This window comes from Schistocerca piceifrons, chromosome 2, assembly GCF_021461385.2.
Source record: "Schistocerca piceifrons isolate TAMUIC-IGC-003096 chromosome 2, iqSchPice1.1, whole genome shotgun sequence".
NCBI classification, from domain to species: domain Eukaryota; kingdom Metazoa; phylum Arthropoda; class Insecta; order Orthoptera; family Acrididae; genus Schistocerca; species Schistocerca piceifrons.
In genome coordinates this window covers 273,085,591-273,092,284 of record NC_060139.1, presented here as the reverse complement: position 1 = coordinate 273,092,284, position 6,694 = coordinate 273,085,591, and the positions used below count along the sequence as shown (strand labels likewise).

Genomic DNA, 6,694 nt, shown 5'->3' with positions numbered 1-6,694 from the left:
TTGTGTGCAGTTGAAGTGCCTGCCAATCACCTGATAGACTAGTCGACCCTGGAGCAGCAGTGCAATATCCTCTGCACAAAAACTGGAGTATTCCAACCATCTATCTGTACCGGAAGGTGCACAGACATTGGTGAGTGAGACTCCATTCACTGTGGTGATCATGGCCCACTTGTTGCGGAGGTATTGAAGGTCATCAGTTATCAAGCCCTCTCTAAGTAGGACAGTGGCGCCGCTGCAGGTGGGAAAAGTGGTGAGACATTAGCCGTGTAATCAAAGAGGCCGGGAAAACTAGCTACATAGACGTCTTGCTGGAAAGTGTTGTCGATGTCTGCAGTATGAAGTATGTCTTGCAACATGAAGGATTTATGGCGTGTTCTGATCATGTTAAGTTGACTGTTGCCAGCCGAAAAGTCTGTTGCATTGTCTCTGTCTCATGTGGTATCATCATGGACGACGAAAGACTGGGACGTCGTCGCCAGAACGTCGTGACTCACTACCATTTAATTGGTCGCCGGAGCAGTAAGAGCACACGGGGTCCACCGCTATTTTCCTCCTTCTCTTCTGTCGGAGTGTCACATACAGTTTTCTACTGCTATTGTGTAGTAGTACCAACGGCTGTATCCCATATCACGTTTCAAAGGGCAGCTGATGGAGGGTCTGCGTCCCTAGACGTCGTAGGCAGCATGTCATCAAATAAGGAGACCATCTAGAGCGTGGAAGGTGTGAGGTCGGCACCACGCTCCGGATAGTATGACCAATCTTGTAAATAGCTGTGGAGGTTTTTGCCTAATTTTTTTTGAAGTCCAGCTTTATTCATTGTCAAAAACAGTGGGACGAAGTTAAAGCTAACTCACCCATGATTCAGTTATTTTCAATATCGATGACTTCGGGCGTCGAGAATCTTTGGTTCTGTGATGGCGGTAGCATTCGCATTGTGAGTTAGTGTGTTATATTTTTCCGGAATTACTCTGCAAACCGGGTTTTTAAGTTCCCTAGCACAGTGCTCTCTTGACGCAACGTTGCAAAGAAATAGGAAATGGAACGAGCGTGTAAGAACGGTAGTGGTGAAGGTGAATGGTAGACTTCGGTTTATTGGGACAATTTTTCGAAATTGTGGTTCATCTGTAAAGGAGAACGCGTGTAGATCACTAGTACGACTCTTTCTTGAGTACTGCTCGGGTGTTTAGGTTCCCCACAACGTCAGATGTCGGGGCAGTTCAGAGGCAGGCTGCTAGATTTGTTACCGGTAGGTCCGATCAACACACTAGTATTACACAGACGCTAAGTGAAATCAAACAGATATCCATGTAGGGAAAAGATGTTCATTTCGCTGAAAACTATTCAGAAAATTTGGGGAACCCACCTTCGAAGCAAACTGCACAATGATTCTAATGCCGCTAACGTATATTTCTCTTTAGGAGCACGAAGATAAAATAAGAGACATAGAGCTCGTACCGGTGCGTAAAGACAGCGGTTTTTCCCTCCCTCTCTATCTTCGCAACTGGAGCAGGAAGGAAAATGTCCAGTAGTGGTACGAAGTACCCTTCGCCACCCACCATACGGTGGCTTGCGGAGTATGTAAACTGAATCGCCAACGAAACTGGTAGAGGCATGTGTATTCAAATACAAAGGTATGTAAACAGGCAGAATAGGACGCTGCGGTCGGTAACGCCTATATAAGACAACAACTTTCTGGCGCAGTTGTTAGATCGGTTACCGCTGCTACAATAGCGTGTTATCAGGATTTAAATGAGTTTGATTGTGGTATTATAGTCGGTGCACGAGCGATGTCAGTCAGCATCTCCGAGGTAGCGATGAAGTGATGATTTTCCCGTACGTCGTTTCACCGCCTGACATCATGGAGTAATATAGCCTGAAAATGGTCACATTTTGACAGGAACCGGTTACGATTGCCAGTAAAATTAATGTTTCAATGAGGTGAAATCTCTTTTTAATTCAGTTTTAAAATACTTAAAAACAGAGCTTACGTTACCAGAAGTGTGCTACTTTTAATTGCTATAGTAGCACGCATTCCCTCCGTCTCGAACTTTTGTATTGTACTGATACATTTCAACATTTCTACGAACGACAGTTATAGGGCGGAAGGGCAGTCCACGATGAAGTTTCAGGTGAGTCATTTAGGTCATGATCGTAGCCTTTCACCTATGTGGCCATTATTGGGAGAAAGAAACAGGACGGTGAGTATAGTAAGTACGGAGACAATTTCTATATGTTTGTCTAGTCCGCTCGCTTATAATGTCGAGTCACGCTTGAATATTCTACGACGATGAAACATTTTTACAGCCACTTCCACGTCTTACTTATATGTTTTAATTTTCCAAAATTCTACTCGATACCGCAGTATCGATACTATGTAACACTGTACAATCCACCACTTTGTGGCAAATTAAAAAACACAAATACGTGTGAAGTACTATCAAAGGAACATTTGTTATACAAGTTGATAATCATATGGCTAATCTTTTCTTGTTACTTTGCGTTCGTTTTGTCTTTTGGAAACATAACACGAAGTATAAACTCTTTACTCTTGTGCGTTGTGTTTGTAAGTAGCTGAAGAGGATGTCGCAGCATCATCTGGGTAACGGATGTTGCATGTACCATTGATCTTCGTTCTTTTATCAATGCCAACTAATTCTTTGTGACAGTAGAATATGAATGGGAGTGTGACAGCGATAATATACATATTGCGGAGTTCTAAGTTCATCCTATTAAATGCAGAACCTTTTTCACCTTATATGGACAGTCAGTTAGTTTCGGTTCAATGGATAATTTTGCACGATAAATCGTGATCATGGGGAACGAGTCATTTTACACTCACATCGCAAATTAATTTGTAAATATGGTTACGTGCTGAACATTTGTAAGTTCTTTTCTTTTCTGTTCTTTTTCTTGTTGTCAAGCACTATTCATTTAACGCTATTAATACCAACCTACTTTTCCTAACATCTACTACCAGAGAGGGGGTGGGGATCTTGAACGCCAATATATAAATATGAAATTTGTTGTTAAATGTCACATGGACTACTAATACTTAAATTTGTAGATTGTTTTCCTGAAAAAATTAAAACTATTCCGAAATATGGTAGAGGTTATCATTAAAAACAATAACAATATTTTTTCCAAAATTTTAAAGTATAGATAACAGTAGTTTGGAAGGATGAACATTAAGTACTCCCAACTTGGTATTGTGAGGTGCAAGAAATAATAAAAGACTTTCATAATTTATAAAGCAGACATCTGCTTGTTGGTCTAAACATTTTTATACTACGACCGGACGCGATAGGTCTTTTGTTCTGAGCACTCCTAAGACCACTCTGTAATAGTTTGCCCGTATCTCTCTCTGTAGTCGGTTGTTCAGTATTCTCAGGAACACTGCCGGAGAGTGACTCATTAGGTGGATAAGTTGCAGTCACTAAATTGTTTATCATCAAGCTTCTTTGCATGGTTTACAGAAAAAGGTATTCGGGCATTTCCAAAGTATATACCCGTTATTCCAAACACATTAAAACAACTTCATGGCGATATCCGAACGTCTATAAACTTGAAAATTTCACTTCATATGGTCGATTTCTGGCTTCACTTGATATCTATGAAGAGCGAAAATAAAATAAGAATCTTTCACCTCATAAGCTGTAGACAAAATTAGATTTTATGGTTCAGGCAGTGAAATTTTTTGTGTTAAGAATTCAGTGGCCATGGATAAAACACAACTGCTGCAGACCTTATACTATAGTGTATGTTATACGACATCATCCGAATTTCTTTTTGCATAGAGTCTGTAATTTGCGGCCTCTGGCTAACGCCAACAGTTGCAAGGTAGCTTTTCTGGCCAGCTCTGTAATTACCCCGTGAGCTTGTTACGGCAGCACAGACAGAAGCGCAGAGTGACGTGGCATTTAATAGGGTTATGACGAAGTGTTTTATGTTCATTAGGCAGCTGGAACCAACAGTTAGATTGCACACAGACCACTAGTGGCAACTCGTATGCAGTTAACAATTTGACCTGTTATTTGACACGCGCCCTGGCAGAGACCGCCAAGCATGTACACCACTGGAACAGCCTACATCTAGCTCTGCGTATCACTACACAATGTCTCAAAGAGGTGATGGACATGGAAATGAGTGTTTGGCGTCATTGGCCGGGAGGGCCCTTACGAGGCAGGTCCGGCCGCCTTGGTGCAGGTCTCATTTTCGACGCCACATTGGGCAACCTGCGCGCCGGATGTGGATGAAATGATGATGAAAACAGCACAACACTCAGTCCCTGATCGGAGAAAATCCCCGACCCAGCCGGGAATCGAACCCGGGCCCGGAGGACGGCAATCCGTCACGCTGACCACTCAGTTATCGGGGCGGACAAAGAGGTGGTAATAGGTCCACAGAAATGCGTATGTATTGTGTTATGGACATAGACATCGTAACCGCATAGCAACAACGTAGTTCATAGCAACTGTTCAAAGTAACGATCGCCAGTTTCAATGCATGAATTTCAACGCCGCATGCAATTACGCCGCACTCTCGCAAAGATCCTGGGTGTCTGTTGTTCACTGAAACAGGCAGCGGGTGGTAAACAGCGAATAACTCTGACGATGAAACAGACATCTTGCACACGACTTAGCTCATAGCACGTATGTCATACGACAACCACATGCTTCGCAGCATCGCATTAGCCTGTGCCGCATGCACGCCACTACCCCTGGTGTCAGTTGTCCATTACATCAAACAGCTTGTAATGTGGCTATGGTGAGACGTGTCATTGTGTATACTGCATGATGCGTAGACAAAAATGGAATGTTACTCGTCGCGAGAGTTGGCAGACATGTATTTGATGTACGATGCGGCAGGGTGTAGGGCCCATTAAGCAGCACGAATGTACAGAGAACTCTATGCCAGCCGGGATACTAACTTGTGACATATGGAATCTCTCACACCGCAGAGAGCCAGCAAGGTTCTGGCCAAACACATGCCAGAACACCAGACTTTGAGGAAAGTGTTGCATCGTGTGGCCGAGCCCCCAGCAATAAGCACCCATCAACTGGCCGTGAAATGCACACTTAGAATGATACAGTGAAGAGAGCACTGGTGGAACAAGTATTACACCCCTGGCATAAGGAACGTGTGCAAGCATTGCGACCATTAGAGAGCCGCGTTAATTCCTGTCAACGGATTATCCACTGCATTGCTGCAGCGCCTGACGTCGTACACTTACACTTTGTGTTGTTTACTAGTCAGGCCTCTTTCACCCGTGATGGTGTTTTCAACAGCCGGAACAGCAATGTCTGGAGACAGGACAGTCCCTTCGTCACCCACATCAGTGGCCTCTAACAACGATTCTTTGTCAACGTATCGATGGGCATCGTCCAAGATCACCTAACAGGATCTTGAATGAGATTTTCACTCTGCAGCGGAGTGTGCGCTGATATGAAACTTCCTGGCAGATTAAAACTGTGTGCCCGACCGAGAATCGAACTCGGGACCTTTGCCTTTCGCGGGCAAGTGCTCTACCACTGAGCTACCGAAGCACGACTCACGCCCGGTACTCACAGCTTTACTTCTGCCAGTACCTCGTCTCCTACCGTCCAAACTTTACAGAAGCTCTCCTGCGAACCTTGCAGAACTAGCACTCCTGAAAGAAATGATATTGCGGAGACATGGCTTAGCCATAGCCTGGGGGATGTTTCTAGAATGAGATTTTCACTCTGCAGCGGAGTGTGCGCTGGTATGAAACTTCCTGGCAGATTAAAACTGTGTGCCCGACCGAGACTCGAACTCGGGACCTTTGCCTTTCGCGGGCAAGTGCTCTATCAACTGAGCTACCGAAGCACGGCTCACGCCCGGTACTCACAGCTTTACTTCTGCCAATACCTCGTCTCCTACCTTCCAAACTTTACAGAAGCTCTCCTGCGAAGAGCACTTGCCCGCGAAAGGCAAAGGTCCCGAGTTCGAGTCTCGGTCGGGCACACAGTTTTAATCTGCCAGGAAGTTTCATAACAGGATCTTATTTGCTGCCTCTCCCTCTGACAGGTCCACATTACCTTGTGTTCCTGCCAGATGTGCTACCATAGTTCTTGGACACTGTACCCCTTGATGTACATGGAAGTACGTTGCTTGAACACGTCGGTGCATCAGCCAACTTTGAAGGTAATGTCCTCGAGCCCCTGAGAAACACGTACCCTCGTAGTTAGATTGTAAGAGGACGTCCTGCCCCGTGGCCAGCGCTGTCACATTATCACACACCTATGGACTTTTTCCTCTGGGGTTACGCCAAGATGTTGATGTATGAAGACCCTACAGAACAGGATGAAGACTTGCATGCTAGAATCCAAGCTGCCTGTCCCCTGGTAAAACAGACACCAGAGATACTTGAGAGAATGCAGCAAAACAGAACTTGAAGTATAAATAAATAAAAAACTTCATATATCATTACCATACTTGCATTGAGACTTGTGGTCGTCGCTTTGAACAGTTACTATGAACTACGCAGTTGTTAAGTAGTGTACGCTGTGTATATCCAGCACACAATAACCACGCATCTCCGACCATTTAATTGTGGACCCATTATCACCTGTTCCGATTTCATCGTAAAAATGTGTATAATATGCATAGTAGTTGGTAGGCTACTTGTTTCATTGCACCACATATTAATTTACCTCCTCATTCGAATCATGGAAGG

General features: G+C 44.3%; 1 non-coding gene across 1 annotated transcript; it reads right to left on the bottom strand.

Annotated features, from left to right (window-relative positions):
* Positions 1-5,470: 5,470 nt before the first annotated feature.
* Positions 5,471-5,544, bottom strand: Trnas-cga. The gene has a single exon. It is a non-coding gene; the product is annotated as a tRNA-Ser (tRNA).
* Between the last annotated feature and the right edge of the window lie 1,150 nt (positions 5,545-6,694).